The following is a 13,887-nucleotide window of genomic DNA, read 5'->3' as shown; positions in this document are numbered from 1 at the left end:
AGTGTCCCCTCCCAGGGAGGTGTGAATGTGGTCACTCAGAGAGAGAGATAAGGCAAACTGCCCACTTGACAAAAGATAATCTGCCATACAGATGGGAATGGAAAGCATCTTGCAGTGCAATATGAACACCTGCCCTCTGGCAGTGGGAGCCATTCCCTGTGTCCTCTCCCTCCATCCCTTGTCCCCAGTCCCTCTCCAGCTCTCCTGGAGCCCCCTTCATGTCATGAAAAATCCTTTGCTAGGGTTTTTCTCCTGAGAAGCTGAGAAGCCTCAGAGGAAAAGAAAAACAATAATTATCTGCTGCTGTGGAATGCAACAGGTGCATCTTTCATTGGTCCATGTGAGTTGTTTCTACTTGATGACAAATCACAGTCCAGCTGTGTTGGGACTCTGGTCAGTCACAAGATTTTATTATCATTCCATTCCTTTCCTTGCTAGCCTTCTGATGAAATCCTTTCTTCTATTCTTTAGCATAGTGTTAATATATCATTTTATTTTAAAATAATATATATCATAAAATAATAAATCAACCTTCTGAAACATGGAGTCAAGATTCTCATCTCTTCCCTCATCCTGAGACCCCTGCAAACACCACCACACCTTCAGGCACTGGAAGGCCACAATAAAATCCCCTTGGATCTTCTCTGCTCCAGGCTGAACAACCCAAATAGCATTAAAAGCCATCTCTTTTTTTTTTTTTCCATTAAGTTAAAAATTACATTCATTGGATTTTTAAATATTTGGATTAATTATTCCAAGTCATTTGCTGTATTCCATGATTAATAACTCTGGCAAAGTTCTTCCAAAATCCCTCTTTTGCTATATTTCACTTGTTTGGAGCCCTTACCTTGAGGGGTTTTGGTCCTCAGCTCGTACCTGAGGGGTACAAGGACAGGGATATGGGGACATGCTGGGACAGCAGAATTTAGGATTTCTAAGCTGTTCCTCTGATCCATATGGACAATAAGGGATGTATTGGCCATGAATGAAGGATTTTACCCCAGCAGAGCAATGTGTGAGCAGAAATGGTGGGAATTTTCCCCCTGGATCATCTCCTGGTGGGACACTGTCCTAGGGTGACGTTCTGATGCTGTATCCCCATTCCTGTGTTCTGTTCATGCTGGATATCATGTTCTGTGCCTTCCAGACTGGCTCTGCAGAGCCAATGTTTTGTTTTGGTTTTGCTCTCAGCCGCTCCCCCACGGCTGGTGGGACACACAGACAGGGCAGGGCCTGGTGCTGCTTTTGCTTTTTGCTTTGCTTTTCCCTTTGCTCTTGCTTCTGCTTTGCTCCTGCTTTGCTCTTGCTTTTTGCTCCTGCTCATTAGTTAGTTTAGCCAAGCAGCCCAAATTTTCCCTGGACTGTTTCTCCTTTCCCTTTTTTGGACCTACTCAAACCTGCTCCGGGCTGGGACCTGGGGAACACCGAGAGTTTGCCCCTTGTGGCTGCAGCAGCTGCCCCAGCACAGGAGGGACTGAGAACAGAGCGAGCACCCCCGAGAGAGACTTTCTGAATTTGTCATCTTTGTCAGAGCAGTGCCAGAGTGGTGTCACCTGGTATTGTTCATTTTGTGTGTGGGGGGTGCTGTGCCTGTTAAATAAACAGGTTCTTTGCACTTGGCTCCAAGGAATCCTTCCCGACCTGGTTGGGCACAGGGGCTGTGTGGGTTTGCTTTCTGGAGGGGCCCCTTTGGGAGGTTTTCTCCCAAATTTGCCCTAAACCAGGATAGACTCACTGCCCCCACCCTGCTCACAGATCTCCGAGCAGCAGGAAAGGAGCACTCCAAGGAATCCTCCTGCCTGGAAATCCAGGGGCTTTGGATCAGGCATTCCAACCATGGAGCATCCAGCTGGGCACGGGACCAGTGACACTCCAGGATGTGCAGAGCCCACCATGGAATCCCTGGAGATGGGGAGAGGAGAGCACAGCCTGGCCTGTCAAAGGGAATGGGCTGGAGATTGGAAGGAGCTGGAGCCTCATCCCCCTCATCCTCCCTGGGCGTGGATGCTCCTGCCAGGATGGGATGGATGTCTGGTTCTGGAGGAGTGATCCCAATTCCCAAGATGCTGAGAAGGAGGCTCAGGAGGAAAGGATCCAAAGCTCTTGGGAATTTTTGGTTGTCTCACTTTGATTTCTTCTGGTTTTTCCTCCTCATTTTCCTTGAACCAGAACCCCTGGATCAGTTCCACGGTGCTTGTCAAGTCCTTGGATGTCCTCCATGAAAGAATCCATGGGAATGATCTCTTTATTATTATTATTTGCATTATTTGCATTATTTGCATTATTATTTGCATTATTCCACTGGCTTGTAGGAGATGGATCTGAGAACAAACATCCCAGGAGAGCAGCTCAGGAAGGAGAGACAAATCAGGAGCAGACCCTGGATTTCTCCATCACTCCTTCAGTCTCTCATTTTCCAGTTTTACATTTCCCAGCTGAGGGAGAGGAGCTTCCTCCAGCAGAACAGCCAGAAGCAGGGAGAAAAGCAGGATTTATTTTGGGATTGCTGCTGAGGTGAATGTCAGGAGAGCCCTTTGGAAAGGCTGAATGATGTTCCCACCACGGAAACACCTGGAAGCTCTTCCCAAGAGCATGGGAGGCCCCCACAGCCACAGCATCCATTGGGATTTGGGAGTGAAAATCAGGGGGGAAAAAACCCCAGCACAATAAACAGCCCCTATTCCCAATGTTTTCATGGCTTGCTCCCCAGTTCCTGGGAGCTTTCCTGCCACCAGGCAAGTGCTGAACTCTGGGTGCTGCTCTGAGCTCGTGGATTGATGGATTCTGAACCTCAGGACAACACAAGGAGAGGAAAATGCTCCCAGCCCAGGAATGCTGGAGGCAGCCACAACCACAGAGTGTCCATGGAGTTTGTTTGTGCTTCTTTCCACACAAAAAGGAGGTTTGGGCTAAAATTAGGATTTTAGGCAAAAAAAAATTTAGAAAAGACAGTAGTTTTGACTCAATTAGGATTTCCTTCACAGTTTTCAAGCATTCCTGAGAAAAGTGGGATACAACTATTAGGGAAAAAGAGGAAGGAGAGTTAGCCATTGAACCCATTTGTTTTCCAAGTTTTTAGACATTTTTTTACCAAACAGACCACATGAAAAACAGAACAAAAGGAATTCATATGGGATCAGCATCCAGCCTTTCTTCTGGAAATCTGTGCGCAGCTATCCCTGGAGAAGAAGTTGCACCTCTCCTGCTTGTTCTGGTCGTATGGTTCCCAAATTAAACCCTCACTTCCACCTGGGAATGTCTCCCAGATCCAGGGAAGGAAGCAGGGTCTGTCCTTGGCCCATCATTCAGAACTGGGCAGGAGAGGAGGCAATTCCAACCTTTCACTGCATTTTATTCCAATAAAAATGGAATAAGAGTCCTTCTGAAATTTTAAGGATATTTAGAGAGCAAATGAATACATTTTGGTTCCTAAGAAAACTATTTGAGATTTCTATCATTCATGTTTTCATCACAAAATCATTTTTCCTTTTTTTTTTCTTGTGGAAAGTTAAGCATTTTCAGGAGAAATTAAATTGTGCTGAAAGCCCAACAAATGAAGGTTTTGATAAGAAAACACAGCCTGGAACTTGCTGACATCCAGAAATCTCCAGGTTCCAACCTCAGAACAGGGCCCCCAGGTAAATCCTGCCAGGATTTGGGGCGGGATGGGAATTCCAAACCATCCCTGTGGGTGTTTTGTGCAGGGGAAAATGGGATCATCCAGAGCTCCTGGGCTGAAGGGCCCAGACTGGCTTGGTTTCCTCTGATTTCATCCACACCTGGGATCCCTGGAGAAGAAAGCTTTGGATTGGACAGGTTTCCTCTAATGCTGGATTTGTTTCCAACATCAGGGATGGCCCTGGATCCCTGGCAGTGCCCAAGGCCAGGCTGGACACTGGGGCTGGGAGCAGCCTGGGACAGTGGGAGGTGTCCCTGCCATGGCTGGGGTGGGATGGGATGAGATTTAAGGTCCCTTCCCACCCAACCCATTCCATCATTCCATGATCTTGGGGTGCCACTGTGGGCACAGCAACTCAAGGAATGGGACAATCCACGATCCTGTGTCCCTTCACCTTTTAACTGCTCCAAACAGCTCCAAACCAAACCAGCCTGAAGCAAATCAGTGCACAAGCACTGGGCTGCCTCAGTTCTGCTCCCCATTCCTTTCCTTCCAGGCCAGAGACAGTCTGGAAGCATTTGGGTCCAGGATATGATAGGAAGCCCCCTATTATTTGTGTTTCTGCATTTCCTAGTTCAGTTATTTCCTCTCCTCACTGTTCCAATTGCTTTGTGGGCAGCTGGACACTCTCCATCCTGAGCCACATCAGAGCTCTGCCCAACAGGAAATCGTGGGAATTGCCTTTAGTTCATGGTTGTCACCAGATGGATCATTGAGAGCATCCACTGAGGATTCTGCTTTCTTCTTCCCAACTTTTTTTCACATTTTGAACATTAGATCCCAGAATCCCAGGGTGGCTGAGGCTGGAGGGAGGCTGGAGGGGGTCCCTGGTGTCCCCTGGTGCCCCAGCAGGGCCATGGCAGAGCTCAGGGCACAGCAGGGTGTGCTCACAGCTCTGCCATGGCCCCAGGGAGGAGCCCCCAGAGCCTCTCTGGGCTCTGCTCAGGGCTGGGCACTGCCCAGGGCAGCAGCTCTGCCTCCTGGCCAGGGGCAGCTCCTGGGCTCAGGCCCTGCCCGTGGCTCTGGGGCCATTGCTGGGCCTGGGGCAGAGCCTGGGGCTGCTCTGAGCCCTGCACACAGGGACAGACTGGGGGACACAGGGACAGACTGGGACAGACTGGGGGACACAGGGACACACAGACAGGGACAGACTGGGGGACACAGGGACACACAGACAGGGACAGACTGGGGGACACACGGACACACAGGGACAGACTGGGGGACACAGGGACAGACAGACAGGGACAGACTGGGGGACACAGGGACAGACAGGGACAGACTGGGGGACACACGGACACATGGACAGACAGGGACAGACTGGGGGACACAGGGACACACAGACAGGGACAGACTGGGGGACACACGGACACACAGACAGGGACAGACTGGGGGACACAGGGACAGACAGGGACAGACTGGGGGACACAGGGACAGACAGGGACCCACAGGGAGACACAGGGACAGACTTGGACAGACAGACAGGGACAGACAGGGACACCTAGGGCTGAGGTCCTTCTCAGCTCCAGGGGCTCCTCTCCAGGCTGAGCAGCCTCAGCTCCTGTCACTGTCACATTTTCTGGAAAAATCCCTTCACCAGGATTTCTCTCCTGGGAAGCTGAGAATCCTCAGAGAAAAAAGAAAACAATAATTATCTAATTTGCCTCTCTTGTGTTTTGCTGCTTTGGAATGTGGCTGGAGATTGTTTATCCAACATGAGAATTATTTTGACTTAATGACCAATCACAGTCCAGCTGTGTCGGGACTCTGGAGAGTCACAAGTTTTTCATTGGTATTTTGTTAAGCCTTCTGTCTGTATCCTTTCTCTATTCTTTAGTATAGTTTAGTATAGCATTCTTTAGTATAATATCATAAAATAATAAATGAGCCTTCTAAGAACATGGAGTCAGATTCATCATTTCCTCCCCACAATGGGGGACCCAAAAAATACCACACAGCTCCCTCAGCCTTTCCTGGCCCCGAGCTGCTCCAGGCCCTGCTCAGCTCCAGGGGCTCCTGGCCCTGCTGTGCTGAGGATCCAGAGCTGGACACAGCAGCCAGAGGTGCCCCCAGGGCTGGGCACAGGGGCAGGATCTGAACACAGCCCAGGATGAGCCATTTCCACCAAGGGCTCCTTTGTTCTTCAGAACATCCCTGGCAGGGAGAGAACACCACTGGGCAGTGACAGAGCAGAGCAGGGAGGCTCTGCTGGAGCAATTATGGATCTGACAATCCAAGGAGGAAAGTGGGGATCAGCTAAAAAGGGCAAAAAGTGCTCTCTGTGCTCCACATCCTGAGCAGGGAAGGCAAAGGGCCTGATTTAAACCCAGCAACAACTCTGGGAATCCATCCTGCAAAGCTGAAGCATCAACAAGGCAAGTTCATAACCCTGGAGCCAAAGGAGGAGCCCATCAGTTCTGTGTGAAGCTGATGAGGCCACAGCTGGCCCAGGGGGGTCCTGGAGAATCAATATTTCCTTGGAAGCCTTTTCTGCAGTGCTCTGCTCCCGCCTGGCCCAGGAGGAGTCAGGAACCTTTCATCCATTTTTCCTGCACACACGTCCAAGTGGCAAAGGTCACACATAAATATTCCAAGCAAGCAAACCCAAAGATCTGCAGCTGAGCTCAGGCAGCAGAATTCCTGAGGGACACGGGGTTTGCAGGAGATGCTGACAGCATTCCTGCAGCCCAGCAGCTCTGGGCTCTGCCCCGTGCAGGGATGGGGAAGTTTGGGAGCTTCAGGGCACTCCCTGCTGGGGGGGTCTGCTGGAAAGCTCAGTCATGGTCTCCCAAGGGACATTCATGGGAATATCCCCCCACAGGCACTGCAAAGGGGGGTATGGGGCATGGAGACAGCCCCTGTGTCCTACTGCACATGATAAAGTTCAGGTTGGCACCAGCAAGGCCTCACCAGTTTGGACATGAATTGTCACTCCAGGAACAGGACAGAGATGGCAGTGACACCTTTCAGATCCCTGACAGCTCTTCCCCAGCCTTCCTACATGTGACAGTGCTCACAGGGGTCTCAGGATGAGGGAAGAGATGAGGACTTGACTCCATGTTTTAGAAGGCTGATTTATTATTTTATAATATATATATTACATTAAGACTATACGAAAAGAATAGAAGAAAAGGTTTCATCTCAGAAAGCTAGCTAAGCTAAGAATAGAAAGGAATGAATAACAAAGGTTTGTGGCTCAGACTCTCTGTCTGAGCCAGCTGGGCTGTGATTGGCCGTTAATTAGAAACAACCACACAAGACCAATCCCAGATGCACCTGTTGCATTCCACAGCAGCAGATAACCATTGGTTATATTTGGTTCCTGAGGCCTCTCATCTTCTCAGGAGGAAAAATCCTAAGGAAAGGATTTTCATAAAAAGATGTCTGCAACACCTAGAGATCCCTGTGAGACAGTTTTGGGGGATGCAGGAGATGATTGAGCTCAACCCAACTCCAGCCCCCACCAGCCAGAGCACCCTGGAGCCAAACCAGCCCCCAGGCCAGGCCTTCCTCTCTCATCAACCCCCAGAGCCCATTTCCAGCTCCAGCCATGTTTGCAGCTTTCTATTTTAGCATCCAAAATGCTTGGAACAAATATTTATCCAACTAATAATAAAATTAAACACTGGATGTTTGTTTGTGAGCACACTGGGATGCAGCAAAGTTTGTGAGCTCCCTCATTTTCATTCCAATTATGAAGAGTGAGCAACACCCTCAGGCACGGGGTGGGATTGTTGGGGTGTCTGGGCAGGGCCAGGAGCTGGACTGGAGGGTCCTTGTGGGCCCCTTCCAGCTCAGGATATTCCATTATTCTGTGACCTACCCATGGCCCAGAGCTGAGAATTTCACAGCAGCAAAATCCTTGCTGAGGGATGTTTTATCCCAGAGCTGGCAGGCAGGGAATGCTGCTCTGCTATGGACTCTAGGACATGACTATCATGCCAGTTGATGCCCAGTTAATGTCCAGTAACTGCCCAATTAATGTCCCATTACTGCCCAGTAAATGTCCAGTAAATGCCCAGTTACTGCCCAGTAAATACCCAGTTACTGCCCAGTAAATGTCCAGTAAATACCCAGTTACTGCCCAGTAAATGCCCAGTAAATGTCCAGTTACTGCCCAGTAAATGTCCAGTAAATACCCAGTTACTGCCCAGTAAATGTCCAATTAATGCCCAGTTACTGCCCAGTAAATACCCAGTTACTGCCCAGTAAATGCCCTGTAAATGTTCAATTAATGCCCAGTTACTGCCTAGTAAATGTCCAGTAAATGCCCAGTAAATGTCCAATTAATGCCCAGTAAATGTCCAATTAATGTCCAGTTACTGTCCAGTAAATGTCCAATTAATGCCCAGTTACTGCCCAGTAAATGCCCAGTAAATGTCCAATTAATGCCCAGTTACTGCCCAGTAAATGCCCAAGCACCACAGGGCAGGTGGGGTCACACAGAGCCTGCTCTGCTCCTCCTCTGGTGGTTCATTATCCCAATCCACACCAGATTCCCAGCGCAGCCCTAAAAGCAGGAGCCACCTGCCTTGCTGCTGCTCGTTAACGACACCCTGGATTAATTAGGAATCACGAGAAGCCGCTGCTGTGAGGGCTCTGAACATCTCCCTTTAATGTTTTACTCTCATTGAAGCGCAGGAGACCTGAGCAAATCATGTTCTTAATGACCACATGGTCATCATCATCACCATCACCATCACCATCACCATCAGGTGAAGTCATTAGGAGGGGATGGGAGCAGGGGGACCATGAAAAACAAAGGATGAACAGCCCGTGTGCCGGGGATCAGCCAAGGCTGTCTTGGCACAGCTCCTGCTGGCTCCACAGGCCCAGAAGGGTCATGTCACACCTTTGGGGACATGTTTGTCCTGCAGGCTGACAGGTGACAGAGCAGAAACACCGGCTGGGATGGCGGGGCAAGACACAGCCCCAAAACAGAGTGATCAGCTCTGAATTAATTGATGTAATGGTCCCATCAAAGTGCCTTTATTTAATAGCCCGGGATTGATTGCTCCTGTTTCCTACAATTCCACCCTCTCTCCTGCCAGGAATAAAAGCTGGCAATGACTTTTAAACCTGGAGCAAATGGCACTTTCTGTCCTGTTCCCTGGGAGTGCTGCAGGGCCAGCATGAGTGCTGTGACAAGGAGCCTTAATCTCCTCCGTCAGAGTCTCCGAGGTGCCACGAGCTCCAAAGATAGCCAGGGACATGACAGCCTGTCAGGAAGCACAAGCTGCTCCAGCCCAGCCTGTGACAGAGCACCACGGAGAGGGACAATAAATAATTGACAGCAACGGGGATTAATAGAAGTGTCAGAGCACAGGAACCTCAGCCAGGGCTGCATCTGAGGGCTCTGCAGGGATGGAAAAGCTCTATATCCTGGGTAAACTCAGAAATTCTGGAAGTCACCTGGGGCTGGGGAGTCCTCATGTGCCCCACAGATGTCCCCCATGCCCTGTCATCACCTGAATGTGGAAATGCTGCATTAGTTTGATGTCACTTTTAGATCCAGCCCAGGCCTGTGCAGGATCCTTCTGGTTTATTTTAAAATGAAGCCGTGTGTCACAGCCCATGGCTGTTACCCAGTGTAGTTACCAAAATCACACAATTCTGGAATCTCCTGAGCTGGGAGGGACCCCCAGGGATAATCCCAGCTCCTGTCCCTGCCCAGACCCCCCAACAATCCCACCCTGTCCATCCCTGGCAGTGCTGCCCAAAGGCTCCTGGCGCTCTGGCAGCCTCGGGGCTGTGCCCATTCCCTGGGCAGCCTGGGCAGTGCCAGCACCCTCTGGGGGCAGAACCTTGCCCTGAGCTCAGCCTGAGCTGCCCTGGCCCAACTCCAGCCATGCCCTGGGTGCTGTCCCTGTCCCAGAGCAGAGATCAGAGCTGCCCCTCTGCTCCCCTTGGGATTTCCCCTGGATTGGCGCCACTTGAGCTGTGCTGGGATAAATCTCGGGGTTCCAGTCCCAAGTGCTTTCCCTGGATGGCCACAAAACTCAACCTAAACATGGTGCAGTGTTGGAACCCTGGATACTGAGAATTTTAGACTTTCTGTGCTGAGGGACACTGACCCCCAAGAGAACACTGCATTTGACCTGAGGCCATGGAGAAGGCTTCCTTCTCCATTTCCTTGGCAGAAAAGAAGCAAAGAATTGACAGTGTGGTAGAAACCTACCCAAGGAAATGCTGAAAGAATTTGCTGTCCCAGCAGTAGGAAGCTCAGGACCATGGGAGAAAGGGATTTGCTCCATTTGTATCCCATGGAAATGGGCACAGCCACATTCCCAGCTTGGAGCTGTGAGAAACAGCTACTCACTTTTCACAGTTTACGAAGGTTTATTAAACCTTATCAAAAATACAACAGAAGACTGAATAAAGAAAAAAGGTTATGGTGCTGGGAGCAAAAGATTTTCCCCGCCATGTGCTCAGCCCCCTCACAATGGAGGCTTTACCCTTTTAACCCTTTAACCCCTCCCAAAGTTGTGTCCATCAACCCCTTCTTTGCTGTCCAGTGGTGGAGATCTCTTCCTCAAATCCTGACTGGAGCTCAGATGTTCCATGGTGACAAGCCAGCCCTGCCAGCTGTCCCTTGATAACCACATAAAGGGGTACAGCATAACTATAAATCTATAAAACTTTTCTTAACCTATATACATGATATTTGTCCATTAATTGTGAGAGTCAGTCATCACATTACTCATCTATCACAGAGCTGAGATAAAAATGTGATGGAGATGAGACCTAGGAAAAATTAAGCATAGCTGTGGCACAGCTTGCACTTGGACCATGTCTCCTTCCCCATGAATGAATTGGGATTTTACAAGGTACAGGGAGCCAAGCAGTGAGGGAGATAAAAATTAATGAGGAAAATTTCTGTAATGAAATAAGCTGTGAGAAAAAGGTGAAAGGGCGTTTTTCCTGGAGTCTTAAGCAATGACGCCCCAGGCAAAGGAATTTCCCCTGCTGCTGTTTCAGCCTTCACTAAAGGAGTTAGTGACAATGACAGGGTGAACAAACAGCTCCGGTGACAAAGGGGACAGAATTTACTCTGCAGCAGGAGAAGGATGGAGCAGGGAGCTCTTAGGGCCATTAGAGGATCCCAAATTGCCTGGCCTTGCCAGCATTCTCTGTGTGGTGCTTAAAGGAGGCAGAATCAATCTCAGAGCACTTGGCTTTTATCTTAGAATGTGTGTGGAAAAAATTTGGGAGGTCTGGAAAAAATAAATGCTAAGACTATCTTTAAAAAAAGGATAAAATGGGGATCTGTTGCCTGAAATACCCAGGACAAGAATGGGAATATATTATCTGGCAAAGTGCTTGTGAACACCTGGGAGATAACAAGGCAGGGAATTACAGCCAAGTTTGATTTGTCAAGAGCAAATCACATAAAATCAATTTAATTCCCTTTCACGGCAGTGAAAACAGGCCTTGTGCTCAGGTGAGCAGTGATGGATGGCCTGGATCAGGATTCCAGTGAACAGGAAAACTCAGCTGCCCTGGGGAGAGCTCAGGGAACACCCAGAACTGCAGGGAAACATCCCTGGATGTCCCTGGGAGGTGGGGAAGGACAGGCACCGCTCTGGAGATCCTGTTCCACTGCACACACCTGTCATAGATGGATAATGAGATGATTGGCTCTCACAATTAAGGGATGACTATTGTGGGAATATTAAGAAAAGCTTTAGTGATGTACAGCTATGTTATTGTGTCGGAACACAGGAAATTCCTCTGGCTGCCCTGGGTGACTCCAGACCCTGGCAGGGGCTCAGAGACCTTGGCACAGAGTCACAAACACCTGTGCCTTTGATTTTAGCCCATGGAAACAATTGCCAACTTTGTGTGAGGAGTTACAAGCCACAAGAGTTTGAGTAGAATGATAGTGAATTTGTCACAGGGTGAAAATGTAGAATTTTGGGGATTTAGAATGGGGGTTCAAGAGGCAAGATGGAGGAATCTGGGCACGTCCTGTCCTTCTTCTTCTTCTTGTCCTCCATCTTCTGCTGGGATGGTGGCACTGTTTGATTGGTTTGGAGACAGACTGTCTAACATAGGTGATGGGTATTGGAAAATTATTGTAAATAAAGTACACACAGTTCTTAGTACAAAAAAGATAACTGAGGGAGGTCAGTGTGCCATGAACCGACCTGCTGGACAGATCTCAGCAGGTCAGAGAAAGAATGTTATAGATAAGAAAAAGTAAACAACCTTGAGAACCGGAGCCGAGGAATCCTGACTTCTTCTTTGGTCTCGAGGCTGGGAAAAAGAGACTTTCCAACACCTCGGGGTTATCTGGACACCAGAGCCCTCGTCATTATTGTAGTTTAGATGTCCTCTGTTCTCCCCACAGTTCCCTTTCCCCCCTGTATTGTTGTCCAGGACAGGTACAAAGAAGCTGCACAGGTGTCCCTTGCACGGGGCAGGTGGGAATGGAAAAGCTTGGGGGTGCTTAGGGGTGCAGCATGGCAACACCTGAGCCCCAATGCAGGTACAAAGCAGTCTGCACTGATAAATGGCACAGAAGAGCTGAGTGACAGACTCTGGGAGGGGCCAGGGCTGGCTGGTGCAGCCCCAGGGGTATAAAACACTGAGCATCCAGCTTGAAAATGAACTGGCCACGTGGTGTGCATGAGGGCAGCTCCCAGTGCTGCAGCTTTTCCTTGTGTAGTCCTTTGTTGTATTTTTGTCTTTAAATTTTCAAAGTAAGCAGTTGTCTCTCACCCACCCAAGGTTTCCCTGTGTGAGAAACGACTGCTCACTTTTTAAAATGTTAAAGGTTTATTAAACCTTAACAAAAATATAGCAAAAGGACCAAATAAGGAAAGATTACAGTGCTGGGAGCCCCCGTGACTATCAGCCAAGTGCTCCTCTTCAAAACTGATGCTCTGACTTTTATATCTGTAGCATCTCCTAAAGTCTTGTCAGTCAACTCCTGCCTTGCTGTAGGCAGTGGAGATCACTTTCTTACACCCTGGTTGGAGGTCAGGTGTTGCCATAGTAACAAGCCAACCCTCCCCAAATGCCCCAAGTACCCCGGCCATCCCATGATAATGATAACAATGCAAGGCAGGGAGGACATATTACAGTAATATAGCTCTGCATCTACAAAACTTGTCCTGGATTGTCAAACAAATTGTATTTATTTACCATCTGTATGGCAGTTGTCTTCTGTTCAGTGGGCAGTTTTCCTTATCTCTTCCACAGCTGGGGAGACATCTGCTGGAAAGAGGCCATTGAATGTCCCTGCATGGCTGATAAGAACTACAGCATCCCATTGGGAGATGTGAGCCCAGAGGGAGGAGCCAAGCATTCCTACCTGGATATAATCCAGAGGTTCTGGACCACCAGCCAAGCATTGCTACCTGGATATAATCTGGAGATTCTGGAACACCAGCACGGCTTCTGCACTGGATTCCCCAGAGGAACAGCAGCTGCCTCTCCTTCCCCTGGATCTTCAGAGGCAGAATCCATCCTTCTCTACAGGATCCCTGCTCCAGCAGAGCCAGCCCTGACACTGCAGGAGGGCTGAGCCACAATTCCAATGGGACTGCTGCCAACAGCCTGACCCACAGGGTGTCAGGCTGGGTTCTGACTCTGGCAGTGTTGTTTTAGTTTACTGCATTTTTTATTTTATATTTTATTTTCTTCCATATTAAAGAACTGTTATTTTCTGCTCCCATATTTTTGCCTGAGAGCCCCTTAATTTAAAATTTACAGCAATTTGGAAAAAAGCAGGGAGGGGGGGTTTACATTTTCCGTTTCAGGGGAGGCTCCTGCCTTCCTTAATGAGCACCTGTCTTTTGAAACCAAGACAAAACTTCTCTCTTAACGTACACATAATGTTCACCCCTTCATTGTGAGAGCCAGCTATCTCATTACTCATCTCTAACACCTGGAAAGCTGAGTGTGGATGTGGCTCAGCTCAGCAAGGAGGTGGCTCAGTTTGGAGGTGCAAGAGTGGGAGCAATCAGGAAAACAGGATTTTGGAAGGAAATCAGAACTGTCACCACCAGAAGTTGGGAGGTGATGAAGGGAGACTGGTGCCACTTGGAATTGTAGGAAAGGAGCTGTGGAGGTGACAAAGCATCCTGGTACCTGAGTGTGGGAAAAATCTGTCTTGGTTTGAACAGACAGGTGTCTGCTGAGGAAGGCAGGAGCCTCCCCTGAAATGGAAAATGTAAACACCCTCCCTCTGAATTATTATGATTTTG

The sequence above is a fragment of the Agelaius tricolor genome, unplaced genomic scaffold (assembly GCF_023055355.1).
Source record: "Agelaius tricolor isolate 1412-34295 unplaced genomic scaffold, bAgeTri1.0.p SCAF_20, whole genome shotgun sequence".
NCBI lineage: Eukaryota > Metazoa > Chordata > Aves > Passeriformes > Icteridae > Agelaius > Agelaius tricolor.
This window is presented reverse-complemented; position numbering follows the sequence as displayed.